The 20,598-nt window shown below is 51.1% G+C and overlaps 23 non-coding genes across 23 annotated transcripts; 12 read left to right on the top strand and 11 right to left on the bottom strand.

The window, feature by feature from the left end:
• The first annotated feature begins 46 nt into the window (after positions 1-46).
• On the top strand, positions 47-118 carry Trnag-ccc (transfer RNA glycine (anticodon CCC)). Its single transcript has one exon. It is a non-coding gene; the product is annotated as a tRNA-Gly (tRNA).
• A 1,018-nt stretch (positions 119-1,136) lies between these two features.
• On the bottom strand, positions 1,137-1,208 carry Trnae-uuc (transfer RNA glutamic acid (anticodon UUC)). The gene has a single exon. It is a non-coding gene; the product is annotated as a tRNA-Glu (tRNA).
• Positions 1,209-1,822: 614 nt separating this feature from the next.
• Positions 1,823-1,894, top strand: Trnag-ccc (transfer RNA glycine (anticodon CCC)). The gene has a single exon. It is a non-coding gene; the product is annotated as a tRNA-Gly (tRNA).
• Positions 1,895-2,912: 1,018 nt separating this feature from the next.
• Trnae-uuc (transfer RNA glutamic acid (anticodon UUC)) lies at positions 2,913-2,984 on the bottom strand. The gene has a single exon. It is a non-coding gene; the product is annotated as a tRNA-Glu (tRNA).
• Positions 2,985-3,598: 614 nt separating this feature from the next.
• Trnag-ccc (transfer RNA glycine (anticodon CCC)) lies at positions 3,599-3,670 on the top strand. The gene has a single exon. It is a non-coding gene; the product is annotated as a tRNA-Gly (tRNA).
• Positions 3,671-4,688: 1,018 nt separating this feature from the next.
• Trnae-uuc (transfer RNA glutamic acid (anticodon UUC)) lies at positions 4,689-4,760 on the bottom strand. The gene has a single exon. It is a non-coding gene; the product is annotated as a tRNA-Glu (tRNA).
• Positions 4,761-5,374: 614 nt separating this feature from the next.
• Positions 5,375-5,446, top strand: Trnag-ccc (transfer RNA glycine (anticodon CCC)). The gene has a single exon. It is a non-coding gene; the product is annotated as a tRNA-Gly (tRNA).
• Positions 5,447-6,464: 1,018 nt separating this feature from the next.
• On the bottom strand, positions 6,465-6,536 carry Trnae-uuc (transfer RNA glutamic acid (anticodon UUC)). Its single transcript has one exon. It is a non-coding gene; the product is annotated as a tRNA-Glu (tRNA).
• A 614-nt stretch (positions 6,537-7,150) lies between these two features.
• On the top strand, positions 7,151-7,222 carry Trnag-ccc (transfer RNA glycine (anticodon CCC)). The gene has a single exon. It is a non-coding gene; the product is annotated as a tRNA-Gly (tRNA).
• Positions 7,223-8,240: 1,018 nt separating this feature from the next.
• Positions 8,241-8,312, bottom strand: Trnae-uuc (transfer RNA glutamic acid (anticodon UUC)). Its single transcript has one exon. It is a non-coding gene; the product is annotated as a tRNA-Glu (tRNA).
• A 614-nt stretch (positions 8,313-8,926) lies between these two features.
• Positions 8,927-8,998, top strand: Trnag-ccc (transfer RNA glycine (anticodon CCC)). The gene has a single exon. It is a non-coding gene; the product is annotated as a tRNA-Gly (tRNA).
• Positions 8,999-10,016: 1,018 nt separating this feature from the next.
• On the bottom strand, positions 10,017-10,088 carry Trnae-uuc (transfer RNA glutamic acid (anticodon UUC)). Its single transcript has one exon. It is a non-coding gene; the product is annotated as a tRNA-Glu (tRNA).
• A 614-nt stretch (positions 10,089-10,702) lies between these two features.
• On the top strand, positions 10,703-10,774 carry Trnag-ccc (transfer RNA glycine (anticodon CCC)). The gene has a single exon. It is a non-coding gene; the product is annotated as a tRNA-Gly (tRNA).
• A 1,018-nt stretch (positions 10,775-11,792) lies between these two features.
• Positions 11,793-11,864, bottom strand: Trnae-uuc (transfer RNA glutamic acid (anticodon UUC)). The gene has a single exon. It is a non-coding gene; the product is annotated as a tRNA-Glu (tRNA).
• A 614-nt stretch (positions 11,865-12,478) lies between these two features.
• Positions 12,479-12,550, top strand: Trnag-ccc (transfer RNA glycine (anticodon CCC)). The gene has a single exon. It is a non-coding gene; the product is annotated as a tRNA-Gly (tRNA).
• Positions 12,551-13,568: 1,018 nt separating this feature from the next.
• On the bottom strand, positions 13,569-13,640 carry Trnae-uuc (transfer RNA glutamic acid (anticodon UUC)). The gene has a single exon. It is a non-coding gene; the product is annotated as a tRNA-Glu (tRNA).
• Positions 13,641-14,254: 614 nt separating this feature from the next.
• On the top strand, positions 14,255-14,326 carry Trnag-ccc (transfer RNA glycine (anticodon CCC)). The gene has a single exon. It is a non-coding gene; the product is annotated as a tRNA-Gly (tRNA).
• A 1,018-nt stretch (positions 14,327-15,344) lies between these two features.
• On the bottom strand, positions 15,345-15,416 carry Trnae-uuc (transfer RNA glutamic acid (anticodon UUC)). The gene has a single exon. It is a non-coding gene; the product is annotated as a tRNA-Glu (tRNA).
• Positions 15,417-16,030: 614 nt separating this feature from the next.
• Trnag-ccc (transfer RNA glycine (anticodon CCC)) lies at positions 16,031-16,102 on the top strand. The gene has a single exon. It is a non-coding gene; the product is annotated as a tRNA-Gly (tRNA).
• Positions 16,103-17,120: 1,018 nt separating this feature from the next.
• Trnae-uuc (transfer RNA glutamic acid (anticodon UUC)) lies at positions 17,121-17,192 on the bottom strand. The gene has a single exon. It is a non-coding gene; the product is annotated as a tRNA-Glu (tRNA).
• Positions 17,193-17,806: 614 nt separating this feature from the next.
• Positions 17,807-17,878, top strand: Trnag-ccc (transfer RNA glycine (anticodon CCC)). The gene has a single exon. It is a non-coding gene; the product is annotated as a tRNA-Gly (tRNA).
• A 1,018-nt stretch (positions 17,879-18,896) lies between these two features.
• Trnae-uuc (transfer RNA glutamic acid (anticodon UUC)) lies at positions 18,897-18,968 on the bottom strand. Its single transcript has one exon. It is a non-coding gene; the product is annotated as a tRNA-Glu (tRNA).
• Positions 18,969-19,582: 614 nt separating this feature from the next.
• On the top strand, positions 19,583-19,654 carry Trnag-ccc (transfer RNA glycine (anticodon CCC)). The gene has a single exon. It is a non-coding gene; the product is annotated as a tRNA-Gly (tRNA).
• The last annotated feature ends 944 nt before the right edge of the window (positions 19,655-20,598 follow it).

Below are 20,598 nucleotides of genomic sequence, written 5' to 3' on the forward strand. Positions count from 1 at the left end.
AGCAGGGGCGGCAACGGATCACGACACACGAAGCCTGCAGCGCAGTGCGGTGGTGGTGTAACGGTCAGCATGGTTGCTTCCCAAGCAGTTGATCCGGGTTCGATTCTCGGCCACCGCAGGAGCATTGTCATTTTTGCCTAGCGCAATAGTGTGTGTTCAACACCATGCGATCCTCGAAATTGCCAAGTGTCGCGGCACAAGTAGTATCTGCTCGTCTCTCGCCTCGTTCCAGCTAAGTGGGTGGGTCCTTCAGTTGATTTCACTTCATCGTGTGTCGACTTGGCCCGACTTTGCTCGACTGCCGCTCGCTGCCGCTCGGCAGTGGGGCCGATATGACAGGAGAAGTACGACAATCGGCTGCGAGAAATAAGGTAATCAAGAGTACCTTTCCTTTTCAATACGAAAAGCTAAATTTTCATTTACAAATTTCGGAAATCTCACTGCTTCGCTACGGTGTTATCTACGATATTTGAGAAATTCTCTGTGGATTCGTACGGTTGTGTTATTGCCAAAGTCGTTCTGGCACTTAACTTGCGCTCTTTTTGGCAAACAAGCTCTTTAAATTACGTTAACGAACATATGATCCAAAATTTAAATTGCTGAGGGACGCATCATAGCACAACAACACTGTAACACAAAAGGGGGAGGGTGGGGGTGAAAGTGGAAAGGTCCAATAGCACGCAGAGTTCCCGCCCATCACCCATCTAATCACTAGCCACGCCCACCTCTGCTTAACTTCATTAATCGAAAGGGAGCCGGCCGTTGACGACAACTGAGTGAAACGTTCAGACTTGTAGCTCGATGTGCAGGTAGTTTTGGAATCTGCCACGCAGAGTCTCGCAGGAGACTGCATTTCCTATTAGCGAAGAAAATGGAATGGCCTGTGGAGGGATCGAACCCATGACCGTGTTACTAGCACGACGCTATAGCCCACTGAGCTAACGGGCCACGCAACACTGTCGCATCAGCAGTCCAAAACCATCTCCTCTTCCTTCTAAGCGGTCCGCCATTCACGTGAGCATGTATCTCTTTTTCTTGACTTTCTCTCACCTTATACATGGAACCCAGAGCAGCAACACCACGAAGACGAAAAACGGCCGTGAGACGTTTCCTCATCCCTGCCCAGAAAATTCACATTCCGGTACCGGGAATCGAACCCGGGCCTCCTGGGTGAAAGCCAGGTATCCTAGCCACTAGACCATACCGGACATACTTCAAGGATCCACTACGTGTGTTTGCTTCCAGAAATACTTCTCCTGCACGCAACTTTACTGCCGAATCTGGCGCCAACGCTGAACTCTGTCCGCCGCCCAAGTCATACTACACAAACATCGCTTTCAGTCTCGAGTGCAACTAGCAAAACTGTAATTAGTAATAACTGGAAACAAACACTCTCACGTTGACGCAAAGAAGCCTAGGTGGTAATAAACGGCATATACGGCCTTACCTCGCAAAAGCTATGCTGTGCGTTTCACCGTCGTGGAGAGAAAATGAGATGGCTGAGGTGAGGATCGAACGTACGCCCGTAAGAAGAGGACACGCGCTGCCCACTGCGCCAGGGAGGCACACAGGAATACTCGCCACCGCCAGCCTCACTAAGTAGTTCTAATTTCAGAATTCGTTTCCCACCATGCCGAACACGAAAGGGTGGACTTCTCAGCGGAAGTCAATCCTGCGTCTAGTTACGGTGCCTCGCCCTGGAAGCAGCGTGGCAAAGCGTTCGGATGTGCTGGCGGGCAGGGCGCCTGCAGCAGATTCGCTTCGGCCTCTGGTGGCAGCAGGGGCGGCAACGGATCACGACACACGAAGCCTGCAGCGCAGTGCGGTGGTGGTGTAACGGTCAGCATGGTTGCTTCCCAAGCAGTTGATCCGGGTTCGATTCTCGGCCACCGCAGGAGCATTGTCATTTTTGCCTAGCGCAATAGTGTGTGTTCAACACCATGCGATCCTCGAAATTGCCAAGTGTCGCGGCACAAGTAGTATCTGCTCGTCTCTCGCCTCGTTCCAGCTAAGTGGGTGGGTCCTTCAGTTGATTTCACTTCATCGTGTGTCGACTTGGCCCGACTTTGCTCGACTGCCGCTCGCTGCCGCTCGGCAGTGGGGCCGATATGACAGGAGAAGTACGACAATCGGCTGCGAGAAATAAGGTAATCAAGAGTACCTTTCCTTTTCAATACGAAAAGCTAAATTTTCATTTACAAATTTCGGAAATCTCACTGCTTCGCTACGGTGTTATCTACGATATTTGAGAAATTCTCTGTGGATTCGTACGGTTGTGTTATTGCCAAAGTCGTTCTGGCACTTAACTTGCGCTCTTTTTGGCAAACAAGCTCTTTAAATTACGTTAACGAACATATGATCCAAAATTTAAATTGCTGAGGGACGCATCATAGCACAACAACACTGTAACACAAAAGGGGGAGGGTGGGGGTGAAAGTGGAAAGGTCCAATAGCACGCAGAGTTCCCGCCCATCACCCATCTAATCACTAGCCACGCCCACCTCTGCTTAACTTCATTAATCGAAAGGGAGCCGGCCGTTGACGACAACTGAGTGAAACGTTCAGACTTGTAGCTCGATGTGCAGGTAGTTTTGGAATCTGCCTCGCAGAGTCTCGCAGGAGACTGCATTTCCTATTAGCGAAGAAAATGGAATGGCCTGTGGAGGGATCGAACCCATGACCGTGTTACTAGCACGACGCTATAGCCCACTGAGCTAACGGGCCACGCAACACTGTCGCATCAGCAGTCCAAAACCATCTCCTCTTCCTTCTAAGCGGTCCGCCATTCACGTGAGCATGTATCTCTTTTTCTTGACTTTCTCTCACCTTATACATGGAACCCAGAGCAGCAACACCACGAAGACGAAAAACGGCCGTCAGACGTTTCCTCATCCCAGCCCAGAAAATTCACATTCCGGTACCGGGAATCGAACCCGGGCCTCCTGGGTGAAAGCCAGGTATCCTAGCCACTAGACCATACCGGACATACTTCAAGGATCCACTACGTGTGTTTGCTTCCAGAAATACTTCTCCTGCACGCAACTTTACTGCCGAATCTGGCGCCAACGCTGAACTCTGTCCGCCGCCCAAGTCATACTACACAAACATCGCTTTCACTCTCGAGTGCAACTAGCAAAACTGTAATTAGTAATAACTGGAAACAAACACTCTCACGGTGACGCAAAGAAGCCTAGGTGGTAATAAACGGCATATACGGCCTTACCTCGCAAAAGCTATGCTGTGCGTTTCACCGTCGTGGAGAGAAAATGAGATGGCTGAGGTGAGGATCGAACGTACGCCCGTAAGAAGAGGACACGCGCTGCCCACTGCGCCAGGGAGGCACACAGGAATACTCGCCACCGCCAGCCTCACTAAGTAGTTCTAATTTCAGAATTCGTTTCCCACCATGCCGAACACGAAAGGGTGGACTTCTCAGCGGAAGTCAATCCTGCGTCTAGTTACGGTGCCTCGCCCTGGAAGCAGCGTGGCAAAGCGTTCGGATGTGCTGGCGGGCAGGGCGCCTGCAGCAGATTCGCTTCGGCCTCTGGTGGCAGCAGGGGCGGCAACGGATCACGACACACGAAGCCTGCAGCGCAGTGCGGTGGTGGTGTAACGGTCAGCATGGTTGCTTCCCAAGCAGTTGATCCGGGTTCGATTCTCGGCCACCGCAGGAGCATTGTCATTTTTGCCTAGCGCAATAGTGTGTGTTCAACACCATGCGATCCTCGAAATTGCCAAGTGTCGCGGCACAAGTAGTATCTGCTCGTCTCTCGCCTCGTTCCAGCTAAGTGGGTGGGTCCTTCAGTTGATTTCACTTCATCGTGTGTCGACTTGGCCCGACTTTGCTCGACTGCCGCTCGCTGCCGCTCGGCAGTGGGGCCGATATGACAGGAGAAGTACGACAATCGGCTGCGAGAAATAAGGTAATCAAGAGTACCTTTCCTTTTCAATACGAAAAGCTAAATTTTCATTTACAAATTTCGGAAATCTCACTGCTTCGCTACGGTGTTATCTACGATATTTGAGAAATTCTCTGTGGATTCGTACGGTTGTGTTATTGCCAAAGTCGTTCTGGCACTTAACTTGCGCTCTTTTTGGCAAACAAGCTCTTTAAATTACGTTAACGAACATATGATCCAAAATTTAAATTGCTGAGGGACGCATCATAGCACAACAACACTGTAACACAAAAGGGGGAGGGTGGGGGTGAAAGTGGAAAGGTCCAATAGCACGCAGAGTTCCCGCCCATCACCCATCTAATCACTAGCCACGCCCACCTCTGCTTAACTTCATTAATCGAAAGGGAGCCGGCCGTTGACGACAACTGAGTGAAACGTTCAGACTTGTAGCTCGATGTGCAGGTAGTTTTGGAATCTGCCTCGCAGAGTCTCGCAGGAGACTGCATTTCCTATTAGCGAAGAAAATGGAATGGCCTGTGGAGGGATCGAACCCATGACCGTGTTACTAGCACGACGCTATAGCCCACTGAGCTAACGGGCCACGCAACACTGTCGCATCAGCAGTCCAAAACCATCTCCTCTTCCTTCTAAGCGGTCCGCCATTCACGTGAGCATGTATCTCTTTTTCTTGACTTTCTCTCACCTTATACATGGAACCCAGAGCAGCAACACCACGAAGACGAAAAACGGCCGTCAGACGTTTCCTCATCCCAGCCCAGAAAATTCACATTCCGGTACCGGGAATCGAACCCGGGCCTCCTGGGTGAAAGCCAGGTATCCTAGCCACTAGACCATACCGGACATACTTCAAGGATCCACTACGTGTGTTTGCTTCCAGAAATACTTCTCCTGCACGCAACTTTACTGCCGAATCTGGCGCCAACGCTGAACTCTGTCCGCCGCCCAAGTCATACTACACAAACATCGCTTTCACTCTCGAGTGCAACTAGCAAAACTGTAATTAGTAATAACTGGAAACAAACACTCTCACGGTGACGCAAAGAAGCCTAGGTGGTAATAAACGGCATATACGGCCTTACCTCGCAAAAGCTATGCTGTGCGTTTCACCGTCGTGGAGAGAAAATGAGATGGCTGAGGTGAGGATCGAACGTACGCCCGTAAGAAGAGGACACGCGCTGCCCACTGCGCCAGGGAGGCACACAGGAATACTCGCCACCGCCAGCCTCACTAAGTAGTTCTAATTTCAGAATTCGTTTCCCACCATGCCGAACACGAAAGGGTGGACTTCTCAGCGGAAGTCAATCCTGCGTCTAGTTACGGTGCCTCGCCCTGGAAGCAGCGTGGCAAAGCGTTCGGATGTGCTGGCGGGCAGGGCGCCTGCAGCAGATTCGCTTCGGCCTCTGGTGGCAGCAGGGGCGGCAACGGATCACGACACACGAAGCCTGCAGCGCAGTGCGGTGGTGGTGTAACGGTCAGCATGGTTGCTTCCCAAGCAGTTGATCCGGGTTCGATTCTCGGCCACCGCAGGAGCATTGTCATTTTTGCCTAGCGCAATAGTGTGTGTTCAACACCATGCGATCCTCGAAATTGCCAAGTGTCGCGGCACAAGTAGTATCTGCTCGTCTCTCGCCTCGTTCCAGCTAAGTGGGTGGGTCCTTCAGTTGATTTCACTTCATCGTGTGTCGACTTGGCCCGACTTTGCTCGACTGCCGCTCGCTGCCGCTCGGCAGTGGGGCCGATATGACAGGAGAAGTACGACAATCGGCTGCGAGAAATAAGGTAATCAAGAGTACCTTTCCTTTTCAATACGAAAAGCTAAATTTTCATTTACAAATTTCGGAAATCTCACTGCTTCGCTACGGTGTTATCTACGATATTTGAGAAATTCTCTGTGGATTCGTACGGTTGTGTTATTGCCAAAGTCGTTCTGGCACTTAACTTGCGCTCTTTTTGGCAAACAAGCTCTTTAAATTACGTTAACGAACATATGATCCAAAATTTAAATTGCTGAGGGACGCATCATAGCACAACAACACTGTAACACAAAAGGGGGAGGGTGGGGGTGAAAGTGGAAAGGTCCAATAGCACGCAGAGTTCCCGCCCATCACCCATCTAATCACTAGCCACGCCCACCTCTGCTTAACTTCATTAATCGAAAGGGAGCCGGCCGTTGACGACAACTGAGTGAAACGTTCAGACTTGTAGCTCGATGTGCAGGTAGTTTTGGAATCTGCCTCGCAGAGTCTCGCAGGAGACTGCATTTCCTATTAGCGAAGAAAATGGAATGGCCTGTGGAGGGATCGAACCCATGACCGTGTTACTAGCACGACGCTATAGCCCACTGAGCTAACGGGCCACGCAACACTGTCGCATCAGCAGTCCAAAACCATCTCCTCTTCCTTCTAAGCGGTCCGCCATTCACGTGAGCATGTATCTCTTTTTCTTGACTTTCTCTCACCTTATACATGGAACCCAGAGCAGCAACACCACGAAGACGAAAAACGGCCGTCAGACGTTTCCTCATCCCAGCCCAGAAAATTCACATTCCGGTACCGGGAATCGAACCCGGGCCTCCTGGGTGAAAGCCAGGTATCCTAGCCACTAGACCATACCGGACATACTTCAAGGATCCACTACGTGTGTTTGCTTCCAGAAATACTTCTCCTGCACGCAACTTTACTGCCGAATCTGGCGCCAACGCTGAACTCTGTCCGCCGCCCAAGTCATACTACACAAACATCGCTTTCACTCTCGAGTGCAACTAGCAAAACTGTAATTAGTAATAACTGGAAACAAACACTCTCACGGTGACGCAAAGAAGCCTAGGTGGTAATAAACGGCATATACGGCCTTACCTCGCAAAAGCTATGCTGTGCGTTTCACCGTCGTGGAGAGAAAATGAGATGGCTGAGGTGAGGATCGAACGTACGCCCGTAAGAAGAGGACACGCGCTGCCCACTGCGCCAGGGAGGCACACAGGAATACTCGCCACCGCCAGCCTCACTAAGTAGTTCTAATTTCAGAATTCGTTTCCCACCATGCCGAACACGAAAGGGTGGACTTCTCAGCGGAAGTCAATCCTGCGTCTAGTTACGGTGCCTCGCCCTGGAAGCAGCGTGGCAAAGCGTTCGGATGTGCTGGCGGGCAGGGCGCCTGCAGCAGATTCGCTTCGGCCTCTGGTGGCAGCAGGGGCGGCAACGGATCACGACACACGAAGCCTGCAGCGCAGTGCGGTGGTGGTGTAACGGTCAGCATGGTTGCTTCCCAAGCAGTTGATCCGGGTTCGATTCTCGGCCACCGCAGGAGCATTGTCATTTTTGCCTAGCGCAATAGTGTGTGTTCAACACCATGCGATCCTCGAAATTGCCAAGTGTCGCGGCACAAGTAGTATCTGCTCGTCTCTCGCCTCGTTCCAGCTAAGTGGGTGGGTCCTTCAGTTGATTTCACTTCATCGTGTGTCGACTTGGCCCGACTTTGCTCGACTGCCGCTCGCTGCCGCTCGGCAGTGGGGCCGATATGACAGGAGAAGTACGACAATCGGCTGCGAGAAATAAGGTAATCAAGAGTACCTTTCCTTTTCAATACGAAAAGCTAAATTTTCATTTACAAATTTCGGAAATCTCACTGCTTCGCTACGGTGTTATCTACGATATTTGAGAAATTCTCTGTGGATTCGTACGGTTGTGTTATTGCCAAAGTCGTTCTGGCACTTAACTTGCGCTCTTTTTGGCAAACAAGCTCTTTAAATTACGTTAACGAACATATGATCCAAAATTTAAATTGCTGAGGGACGCATCATAGCACAACAACACTGTAACACAAAAGGGGGAGGGTGGGGGTGAAAGTGGAAAGGTCCAATAGCACGCAGAGTTCCCGCCCATCACCCATCTAATCACTAGCCACGCCCACCTCTGCTTAACTTCATTAATCGAAAGGGAGCCGGCCGTTGACGACAACTGAGTGAAACGTTCAGACTTGTAGCTCGATGTGCAGGTAGTTTTGGAATCTGCCACGCAGAGTCTCGCAGGAGACTGCATTTCCTATTAGCGAAGAAAATGGAATGGCCTGTGGAGGGATCGAACCCATGACCGTGTTACTAGCACGACGCTATAGCCCACTGAGCTAACGGGCCACGCAACACTGTCGCATCAGCAGTCCAAAACCATCTCCTCTTCCTTCTAAGCGGTCCGCCATTCACGTGAGCATGTATCTCTTTTTCTTGACTTTCTCTCACCTTATACATGGAACCCAGAGCAGCAACACCACGAAGACGAAAAACGGCCGTGAGACGTTTCCTCATCCCAGCCCAGAAAATTCACATTCCGGTACCGGGAATCGAACCCGGGCCTCCTGGGTGAAAGCCAGGTATCCTAGCCACTAGACCATACCGGACATACTTCAAGGATCCACTACGTGTGTTTGCTTCCAGAAATACTTCTCCTGCACGCAACTTTACTGCCGAATCTGGCGCCAACGCTGAACTCTGTCCGCCGCCCAAGTCATACTACACAAACATCGCTTTCAGTCTCGAGTGCAACTAGCAAAACTGTAATTAGTAATAACTGGAAACAAACACTCTCACGGTGACGCAAAGAAGCCTAGGTGGTAATAAACGGCATATACGGCCTTACCTCGCAAAAGCTATGCTGTGCGTTTCACCGTCGTGGAGAGAAAATGAGATGGCTGAGGTGAGGATCGAACGTACGCCCGTAAGAAGAGGACACGCGCTGCCCACTGCGCCAGGGAGGCACACAGGAATACTCGCCACCGCCAGCCTCACTAAGTAGTTCTAATTTCAGAATTCGTTTCCCACCATGCCGAACACGAAAGGGTGGACTTCTCAGCGGAAGTCAATCCTGCGTCTAGTTACGGTGCCTCGCCCTGGAAGCAGCGTGGCAAAGCGTTCGGATGTGCTGGCGGGCAGGGCGCCTGCAGCAGATTCGCTTCGGCCTCTGGTGGCAGCAGGGGCGGCAACGGATCACGACACACGAAGCCTGCAGCGCAGTGCGGTGGTGGTGTAACGGTCAGCATGGTTGCTTCCCAAGCAGTTGATCCGGGTTCGATTCTCGGCCACCGCAGGAGCATTGTCATTTTTGCCTAGCGCAATAGTGTGTGTTCAACACCATGCGATCCTCGAAATTGCCAAGTGTCGCGGCACAAGTAGTATCTGCTCGTCTCTCGCCTCGTTCCAGCTAAGTGGGTGGGTCCTTCAGTTGATTTCACTTCATCGTGTGTCGACTTGGCCCGACTTTGCTCGACTGCCGCTCGCTGCCGCTCGGCAGTGGGGCCGATATGACAGGAGAAGTACGACAATCGGCTGCGAGAAATAAGGTAATCAAGAGTACCTTTCCTTTTCAATACGAAAAGCTAAATTTTCATTTACAAATTTCGGAAATCTCACTGCTTCGCTACGGTGTTATCTACGATATTTGAGAAATTCTCTGTGGATTCGTACGGTTGTGTTATTGCCAAAGTCGTTCTGGCACTTAACTTGCGCTCTTTTTGGCAAACAACCTCTTTAAATTACGTTAACGAACATATGATCCAAAATTTAAATTGCTGAGGGACGCATCATAGCACAACAACACTGTAACACAAAAGGGGGAGGGTGGGGGTGAAAGTGGAAAGGTCCAATAGCACGCAGAGTTCCCGCCCATCACCCATCTAATCACTAGCCACGCCCACCTCTGCTTAACTTCATTAATCGAAAGGGAGCCGGCCGTTGACGACAACTGAGTGAAACGTTCAGACTTGTAGCTCGATGTGCAGGTAGTTTTGGAATCTGCCTCGCAGAGTCTCGCAGGAGACTGCATTTCCTATTAGCGAAGAAAATGGAATGGCCTGTGGAGGGATCGAACCCATGACCGTGTTACTAGCACGACGCTATAGCCCACTGAGCTAACGGGCCACGCAACACTGTCGCATCAGCAGTCCAAAACCATCTCCTCTTCCTTCTAAGCGGTCCGCCATTCACGTGAGCATGTATCTCTTTTTCTTGACTTTCTCTCACCTTATACATGGAACCCAGAGCAGCAACACCACGAAGACGAAAAACGGCCGTGAGACGTTTCCTCATCCCAGCCCAGAAAATTCACATTCCGGTACCGGGAATCGAACCCGGGCCTCCTGGGTGAAAGCCAGGTATCCTAGCCACTAGACCATACCGGACATACTTCAAGGATCCACTACGTGTGTTTGCTTCCAGAAATACTTCTCCTGCACGCAACTTTACTGCCGAATCTGGCGCCAACGCTGAACTCTGTCCGCCGCCCAAGTCATACTACACAAACATCGCTTTCACTCTCGAGTGCAACTAGCAAAACTGTAATTAGTAATAACTGGAAACAAACACTCTCACGTTGACGCAAAGAAGCCTAGGTGGTAATAAACGGCATATACGGCCTTACCTCGCAAAAGCTATGCTGTGCGTTTCACCGTCGTGGAGAGAAAATGAGATGGCTGAGGTGAGGATCGAACGTACGCCCGTAAGAAGAGGACACGCGCTGCCCACTGCGCCAGGGAGGCACACAGGAATACTCGCCACCGCCAGCCTCACTAAGTAGTTCTAATTTCAGAATTCGATTCCCACCATGCCGAACACGAAAGGGTGGACTTCTCAGCGGAAGTCAATCCTGCGTCTAGTTACGGTGCCTCGCCCTGGAAGCAGCGTGGCAAAGCGTTCGGATGTGCTGGCGGGCAGGGCGCCTGCAGCAGATTCGCTTCGGCCTCTGGTGGCAGCAGGGGCGGCAACGGATCACGACACACGAAGCCTGCAGCGCAGTGCGGTGGTGGTGTAACGGTCAGCATGGTTGCTTCCCAAGCAGTTGATCCGGGTTCGATTCTCGGCCACCGCAGGAGCATTGTCATTTTTGCCTAGCGCAATAGTGTGTGTTCAACACCATGCGATCCTCGAAATTGCCAAGTGTCGCGGCACAAGTAGTATCTGCTCGTCTCTCGCCTCGTTCCAGCTAAGTGGGTGGGTCCTTCAGTTGATTTCACTTCATCGTGTGTCGACTTGGCCCGACTTTGCTCGACTGCCGCTCGCTGCCGCTCGGCAGTGGGGCCGATATGACAGGAGAAGTACGACAATCGGCTGCGAGAAATAAGGTAATCAAGAGTACCTTTCCTTTTCAATACGAAAAGCTAAATTTTCATTTACAAATTTCGGAAATCTCACTGCTTCGCTACGGTGTTATCTACGATATTTGAGAAATTCTCTGTGGATTCGTACGGTTGTGTTATTGCCAAAGTCGTTCTGGCACTTAACTTGCGCTCTTTTTGGCAAACAAGCTCTTTAAATTACGTTAACGAACATATGATCCAAAATTTAAATTGCTGAGGGACGCATCATAGCACAACAACACTGTAACACAAAAGGGGGAGGGTGGGGGTGAAAGTGGAAAGGTCCAATAGCACGCAGAGTTCCCGCCCATCACCCATCTAATCACTAGCCACGCCCACCTCTGCTTAACTTCATTAATCGAAAGGGAGCCGGCCGTTGACGACAACTGAGTGAAACGTTCAGACTTGTAGCTCGATGTGCAGGTAGTTTTGGAATCTGCCTCGCAGAGTCTCGCAGGAGACTGCATTTCCTATTAGCGAAGAAAATGGAATGGCCTGTGGAGGGATCGAACCCATGACCGTGTTACTAGCACGACGCTATAGCCCACTGAGCTAACGGGCCACGCAACACTGTCGCATCAGCAGTCCAAAACCATCTCCTCTTCCTTCTAAGCGGTCCGCCATTCACGTGAGCATGTATCTCTTTTTCTTGACTTTCTCTCACCTTATACATGGAACCCAGAGCAGCAACACCACGAAGACGAAAAACGGCCGTGAGACGTTTCCTCATCCCAGCCCAGAAAATTCACATTCCGGTACCGGGAATCGAACCCGGGCCTCCTGGGTGAAAGCCAGGTATCCTAGCCACTAGACCATACCGGACATACTTCAAGGATCCACTACGTGTGTTTGCTTCCAGAAATACTTCTCCTGCACGCAACTTTACTGCCGAATCTGGCGCCAACGCTGAACTCTGTCCGCCGCCCAAGTCATACTACACAAACATCGCTTTCAGTCTCGAGTGCAACTAGCAAAACTGTAATTAGTAATAACTGGAAACAAACACTCTCACGTTGACGCAAAGAAGCCTAGGTGGTAATAAACGGCATATACGGCCTTACCTCGCAAAAGCTATGCTGTGCGTTTCACCGTCGTGGAGAGAAAATGAGATGGCTGAGGTGAGGATCGAACGTACGCCCGTAAGAAGAGGACACGCGCTGCCCACTGCGCCAGGGAGGCACACAGGAATACTCGCCACCGCCAGCCTCACTAAGTAGTTCTAATTTCAGAATTCGATTCCCACCATGCCGAACACGAAAGGGTGGACTTCTCAGCGGAAGTCAATCCTGCGTCTAGTTACGGTGCCTCGCCCTGGAAGCAGCGTGGCAAAGCGTTCGGATGTGCTGGCGGGCAGGGCGCCTGCAGCAGATTCGCTTCGGCCTCTGGTGGCAGCAGGGGCGGCAACGGATCACGACACACGAAGCCTGCAGCGCAGTGCGGTGGTGGTGTAACGGTCAGCATGGTTGCTTCCCAAGCAGTTGATCCGGGTTCGATTCTCGGCCACCGCAGGAGCATTGTCATTTTTGCCTAGCGCAATAGTGTGTGTTCAACACCATGCGATCCTCGAAATTGCCAAGTGTCGCGGCACAAGTAGTATCTGCTCGTCTCTCGCCTCGTTCCAGCTAAGTGGGTGGGTCCTTCAGTTGATTTCACTTCATCGTGTGTCGACTTGGCCCGACTTTGCTCGACTGCCGCTCGCTGCCGCTCGGCAGTGGGGCCGATATGACAGGAGAAGTACGACAATCGGCTGCGAGAAATAAGGTAATCAAGAGTACCTTTCCTTTTCAATACGAAAAGCTAAATTTTCATTTACAAATTTCGGAAATCTCACTGCTTCGCTACGGTGTTATCTACGATATTTGAGAAATTCTCTGTGGATTCGTACGGTTGTGTTATTGCCAAAGTCGTTCTGGCACTTAACTTGCGCTCTTTTTGGCAAACAAGCTCTTTAAATTACGTTAACGAACATATGATCCAAAATTTAAATTGCTGAGGGACGCATCATAGCACAACAACACTGTAACACAAAAGGGGGAGGGTGGGGGTGAAAGTGGAAAGGTCCAATAGCACGCAGAGTTCCCGCCCATCACCCATCTAATCACTAGCCACGCCCACCTCTGCTTAACTTCATTAATCGAAAGGGAGCCGGCCGTTGACGACAACTGAGTGAAACGTTCAGACTTGTAGCTCGATGTGCAGGTAGTTTTGGAATCTGCCTCGCAGAGTCTCGCAGGAGACTGCATTTCCTATTAGCGAAGAAAATGGAATGGCCTGTGGAGGGATCGAACCCATGACCGTGTTACTAGCACGACGCTATAGCCCACTGAGCTAACGGGCCACGCAACACTGTCGCATCAGCAGTCCAAAACCATCTCCTCTTCCTTCTAAGCGGTCCGCCATTCACGTGAGCATGTATCTCTTTTTCTTGACTTTCTCTCACCTTATACATGGAACCCAGAGCAGCAACACCACGAAGACGAAAAACGGCCGTCAGACGTTTCCTCATCCCAGCCCAGAAAATTCACATTCCGGTACCGGGAATCGAACCCGGGCCTCCTGGGTGAAAGCCAGGTATCCTAGCCACTAGACCATACCGGACATACTTCAAGGATCCACTACGTGTGTTTGCTTCCAGAAATACTTCTCCTGCACGCAACTTTACTGCCGAATCTGGCGCCAACGCTGAACTCTGTCCGCCGCCCAAGTCATACTACACAAACATCGCTTTCAGTCTCGAGTGCAACTAGCAAAACTGTAATTAGTAATAACTGGAAACAAACACTCTCACGTTGACGCAAAGAAGCCTAGGTGGTAATAAACGGCATATACGGCCTTACCTCGCAAAAGCTATGCTGTGCGTTTCACCGTCGTGGAGAGAAAATGAGATGGCTGAGGTGAGGATCGAACGTACGCCCGTAAGAAGAGGACACGCGCTGCCCACTGCGCCAGGGAGGCACACAGGAATACTCGCCACCGCCAGCCTCACTAAGTAGTTCTAATTTCAGAATTCGTTTCCCACCATGCCGAACACGAAAGGGTGGACTTCTCAGCGGAAGTCAATCCTGCGTCTAGTTACGGTGCCTCGCCCTGGAAGCAGCGTGGCAAAGCGTTCGGATGTGCTGGCGGGCAGGGCGCCTGCAGCAGATTCGCTTCGGCCTCTGGTGGCAGCAGGGGCGGCAACGGATCACGACACACGAAGCCTGCAGCGCAGTGCGGTGGTGGTGTAACGGTCAGCATGGTTGCTTCCCAAGCAGTTGATCCGGGTTCGATTCTCGGCCACCGCAGGAGCATTGTCATTTTTGCCTAGCGCAATAGTGTGTGTTCAACACCATGCGATCCTCGAAATTGCCAAGTGTCGCGGCACAAGTAGTATCTGCTCGTCTCTCGCCTCGTTCCAGCTAAGTGGGTGGGTCCTTCAGTTGATTTCACTTCATCGTGTGTCGACTTGGCCCGACTTTGCTCGACTGCCGCTCGCTGCCGCTCGGCAGTGGGGCCGATATGACAGGAGAAGTACGACAATCGGCTGCGAGAAATAAGGTAATCAAGAGTACCTTTCCTTTTCAATACGAAAAGCTAAATTTTCATTTACAAATTTCGGAAATCTCACTGCTTCGCTACGGTGTTATCTACGATATTTGAGAAATTCTCTGTGGATTCGTACGGTTGTGTTATTGCCAAAGTCGTTCTGGCACTTAACTTGCGCTCTTTTTGGCAAACAAGCTCTTTAAATTACGTTAACGAACATATGATCCAAAATTTAAATTGCTGAGGGACGCATCATAGCACAACAACACTGTAACACAAAAGGGGGAGGGTGGGGGTGAAAGTGGAAAGGTCCAATAGCACGCAGAGTTCCCGCCCATCACCCATCTAATCACTAGCCACGCCCACCTCTGCTTAACTTCATTAATCGAAAGGGAGCCGGCCGTTGACGACAACTGAGTGAAACGTTCAGACTTGTAGCTCGATGTGCAGGTAGTTTTGGAATCTGCCTCGCAGAGTCTCGCAGGAGACTGCATTTCCTATTAGCGAAGAAAATGGAATGGCCTGTGGAGGGATCGAACCCATGACCGTGTTACTAGCACGACGCTATAGCCCACTGAGCTAACGGGCCACGCAACACTGTCGCATCAGCAGTCCAAAACCATCTCCTCTTCCTTCTAAGCGGTCCGCCATTCACGTGAGCATGTATCTCTTTTTCTTGACTTTCTCTCACCTTATACATGGAACCCAGAGCAGCAACACCACGAAGACGAAAAACGGCCGTCAGACGTTTCCTCATCCCAGCCCAGAAAATTCACATTCCGGTACCGGGAATCGAACCCGGGCCTCCTGGGTGAAAGCCAGGTATCCTAGCCACTAGACCATACCGGACATACTTCAAGGATCCACTACGTGTGTTTGCTTCCAGAAATACTTCTCCTGCACGCAACTTTACTGCCGAATCTGGCGCCAACGCTGAACTCTGTCCGCCGCCCAAGTCATACTACACAAACATCGCTTTCAGTCTCGAGTGCAACTGGCAAAACTGTAATTAGTAATAACTGGAAACAAACACTCTCACGTTGACGCAAAGAAGCCTAGGTGGTAATAAACGGCATATACGGCCTTACCTCGCAAAAGCTATGCTGTGCGTTTCACCGTCGTGGAGAGAAAATGAGATGGCTGAGGTGAGGATCGAACGTACGCCCGTAAGAAGAGGACACGCGCTGCCCACTGCGCCAGGGAGGCACACAGGAATACTCGCCACCGCCAGCCTCACTAAGTAGTTCTAATTTCAGAATTCGTTTCCCACCATGCCGAACACGAAAGGGTGGACTTCTCAGCGGAAGTCAATCCTGCGTCTAGTTACGGTGCCTCGCCCTGGAAGCAGCGTGGCAAAGCGTTCGGATGTGCTGGCGGGCAGGGCGCCTGCAGCAGATTCGCTTCGGCCTCTGGTGGCAGCAGGGGCGGCAACGGATCACGACACACGAAGCCTGCAGCGCAGTGCGGTGGTGGTGTAACGGTCAGCATGGTTGCTTCCCAAGCAGTTGATCCGGGTTCGATTCTCGGCCACCGCAGGAGCATTGTCATTTTTGCCTAGCGCAATAGTGTGTGTTCAACACCATGCGATCCTCGAAATTGCCAAGTGTCGCGGCACAAGTAGTATCTGCTCGTCTCTCGCCTCGTTCCAGCTAAGTGGGTGGGTCCTTCAGTTGATTTCACTTCATCGTGTGTCGACTTGGCCCGACTTTGCTCGACTGCCGCTCGCTGCCGCTCGGCAGTGGGGCCGATATGACAGGAGAAGTACGACAATCGGCTGCGAGAAATAAGGTAATCAAGAGTACCTTTCCTTTTCAATACGAAAAGCTAAATTTTCATTTACAAATTTCGGAAATCTCACTGCTTCGCTACGGTGTTATCTACGATATTTGAGAAATTCTCTGTGGATTCGTACGGTTGTGTTATTGCCAAAGTCGTTCTGGCACTTAACTTGCGCTCTTTTTGGCAAACAAGCTCTTTAAATTACGTTAACGAACATATGATCCAAAATTTAAATTGCTGAGGGACGCATCATAGCACAACAACACTGTAACACAAAAGGGGGAGGGTGGGGGTGAAAGTGGAAAGGTCCAATAGCACGCAGAGTTCCCGCCCATCACCCATCTAATCACTAGCCACGCCCACCTCTGCTTAACTTCATTAATCGAAAGGGAGCCGGCCGTTGACGACAACTGAGTGAAACGTTCAGACTTGTAGCTCGATGTGCAGGTAGTTTTGGAATCTGCCTCGCAGAGTCTCGCAGGAGACTGCATTTCCTATTAGCGAAGAAAATGGAATGGCCTGTGGAGGGATCGAACCCATGACCGTGTTACTAGCACGACGCTATAGCCCACTGAGCTAACGGGCCACGCAACACTGTCGCATCAGCAGTCCAAAACCATCTCCTCTTCCTTCTAAGCGGTCCGCCATTCACGTGAGCATGTATCTCTTTTTCTTGACTTTCTCTCACCTTATACATGGAACCCAGAGCAGCAACACCACGAAGACGAAAAACGGCCGTCAGACGTTTCCTCATCCCAGCCCAGAAAATTCACATTCCGGTACCGGGAATCGAACCCGGGCCTCCTGGGTGAAAGCCAGGTATCCTAGCCACTAGACCATACCGGACATACTTCAAGGATCCACTACGTGTGTTTGCTTCCAGAAATACTTCTCCTGCACGCAACTTTACTGCCGAATCTGGCGCCAACGCTGAACTCTGTCCGCCGCCCAAGTCATACTACACAAACATCGCTTTCAGTCTCGAGTGCAACTGGCAAAACTGTAATTAGTAATAACTGGAAACAAACACTCTCACGTTGACGCAAAGAAGCCTAGGTGGTAATAAACGGCATATACGGCCTTACCTCGCAAAAGCTATGCTGTGCGTTTCACCGTCGTGGAGAGAAAATGAGATGGCTGAGGTGAGGATCGAACGTACGCCCGTAAGAAGAGGACACGCGCTGCCCACTGCGCCAGGGAGGCACACAGGAATACTCGCCACCGCCAGCCTCACTAAGTAGTTCTAATTTCAGAATTCGTTTCCCACCATGCCGAACACGAAAGGGTGGACTTCTCAGCGGAAGTCAATCCTGCGTCTAGTTACGGTGCCTCGCCCTGGAAGCAGCGTGGCAAAGCGTTCGGATGTGCTGGCGGGCAGGGCGCCTGCAGCAGATTCGCTTCGGCCTCTGGTGGCAGCAGGGGCGGCAACGGATCACGACACACGAAGCCTGCAGCGCAGTGCGGTGGTGGTGTAACGGTCAGCATGGTTGCTTCCCAAGCAGTTGATCCGGGTTCGATTCTCGGCCACCGCAGGAGCATTGTCATTTTTGCCTAGCGCAATAGTGTGTGTTCAACACCATGCGATCCTCGAAATTGCCAAGTGTCGCGGCACAAGTAGTATCTGCTCGTCTCTCGCCTCGTTCCAGCTAAGTGGGTGGGTCCTTCAGTTGATTTCACTTCATCGTGTGTCGACTTGGCCCGACTTTGCTCGACTGCCGCTCGCTGCCGCTCGGCAGTGGGGCCGATATGACAGGAGAAGTACGACAATCGGCTGCGAGAAATAAGGTAATCAAGAGTACCTTTCCTTTTCAATACGAAAAGCTAAATTTTCATTTACAAATTTCGGAAATCTCACTGCTTCGCTACGGTGTTATCTACGATATTTGAGAAATTCTCTGTGGATTCGTACGGTTGTGTTATTGCCAAAGTCGTTCTGGCACTTAACTTGCGCTCTTTTTGGCAAACAAGCTCTTTAAATTACGTTAACGAACATATGATCCAAAATTTAAATTGCTGAGGGACGCATCATAGCACAACAACACTGTAACACAAAAGGGGGAGGGTGGGGGTGAAAGTGGAAAGGTCCAATAGCACGCAGAGTTCCCGCCCATCACCCATCTAATCACTAGCCACGCCCACCTCTGCTTAACTTCATTAATCGAAAGGGAGCCGGCCGTTGACGACAACTGAGTGAAACGTTCAGACTTGTAGCTCGATGTGCAGGTAGTTTTGGAATCTGCCTCGCAGAGTCTCGCAGGAGACTGCATTTCCTATTAGCGAAGAAAATGGAATGGCCTGTGGAGGGATCGAACCCATGACCGTGTTACTAGCACGACGCTATAGCCCACTGAGCTAACGGGCCACGCAACACTGTCGCATCAGCAGTCCAAAACCATCTCCTCTTCCTTCTAAGCGGTCCGCCATTCACGTGAGCATGTATCTCTTTTTCTTGACTTTCTCTCACCTTATACATGGAACCCAGAGCAGCAACACCACGAAGACGAAAAACGGCCGTCAGACGTTTCCTCATCCCAGCCCAGAAAATTCACATTCCGGTACCGGGAATCGAACCCGGGCCTCCTGGGTGAAAGCCAGGTATCCTAGCCACTAGACCATACCGGACATACTTCAAGGATCCACTACGTGTGTTTGCTTCCAGAAATACTTCTCCTGCACGCAACTTTACTGCCGAATCTGGCGCCAACGCTGAACTCTGTCCGCCGCCCAAGTCATACTACACAAACATCGCTTTCAGTCTCGAGTGCAACTAGCAAAACTGTAATTAGTAATAACTGGAAACAAACACTCTCACGTTGACGCAAAGAAGCCTAGGTGGTAATAAACGGCATATACGGCCTTACCTCGCAAAAGCTATGCTGTGCGTTTCACCGTCGTGGAGAGAAAATGAGATGGCTGAGGTGAGGATCGAACGTACGCCCGTAAGAAGAGGACACGCGCTGCCCACTGCGCCAGGGAGGCACACAGGAATACTCGCCACCGCCAGCCTCACTAAGTAGTTCTAATTTCAGAATTCGTTTCCCACCATGCCGAACACGAAAGGGTGGACTTCTCAGCGGAAGTCAATCCTGCGTCTAGTTACGGTGCCTCGCCCTGGAAGCAGCGTGGCAAAGCGTTCGGATGTGCTGGCGGGCAGGGCGCCTGCAGCAGATTCGCTTCGGCCTCTGGTGGCAGCAGGGGCGGCAACGGATCACGACACACGAAGCCTGCAGCGCAGTGCGGTGGTGGTGTAACGGTCAGCATGGTTGCTTCCCAAGCAGTTGATCCGGGTTCGATTCTCGGCCACCGCAGGAGCATTGTCATTTTTGCCTAGCGCAATAGTGTGTGTTCAACACCATGCGATCCTCGAAATTGCCAAGTGTCGCGGCACAAGTAGTATCTGCTCGTCTCTCGCCTCGTTCCAGCTAAGTGGGTGGGTCCTTCAGTTGATTTCACTTCATCGTGTGTCGACTTGGCCCGACTTTGCTCGACTGCCGCTCGCTGCCGCTCGGCAGTGGGGCCGATATGACAGGAGAAGTACGACAATCGGCTGCGAGAAATAAGGTAATCAAGAGTACCTTTCCTTTTCAATACGAAAAGCTAAATTTTCATTTACAAATTTCGGAAATCTCACTGCTTCGCTACGGTGTTATCTACGATATTTGAGAAATTCTCTGTGGATTCGTACGGTTGTGTTATTGCCAAAGTCGTTCTGGCACTTAACTTGCGCTCTTTTTGGCAAACAAGCTCTTTAAATTACGTTAACGAACATATGATCCAAAATTTAAATTGCTGAGGGACGCATCATAGCACAACAACACTGTAACACAAAAGGGGGAGGGTGGGGGTGAAAGTGGAAAGGTCCAATAGCACGCAGAGTTCCCGCCCATCACCCATCTAATCACTAGCCACGCCCACCTCTGCTTAACTTCATTAATCGAAAGGGAGCCGGCCGTTGACGACAACTGAGTGAAACGTTCAGACTTGTAGCTCGATGTGCAGGTAGTTTTGGAATCTGCCTCGCAGAGTCTCGCAGGAGACTGCATTTCCTATTAGCGAAGAAAATGGAATGGCCTGTGGAGGGATCGAACCCATGACCGTGTTACTAGCACGACGCTATAGCCCACTGAGCTAACGGGCCACGCAACACTGTCGCATCAGCAGTCCAAAACCATCTCCTCTTCCTTCTAAGCGGTCCGCCATTCACGTGAGCATGTATCTCTTTTTCTTGACTTTCTCTCACCTTATACATGGA

This window comes from Schistocerca nitens, unplaced genomic scaffold, assembly GCF_023898315.1.
Source record: "Schistocerca nitens isolate TAMUIC-IGC-003100 unplaced genomic scaffold, iqSchNite1.1 HiC_scaffold_352, whole genome shotgun sequence".
NCBI lineage: Eukaryota > Metazoa > Arthropoda > Insecta > Orthoptera > Acrididae > Schistocerca > Schistocerca nitens.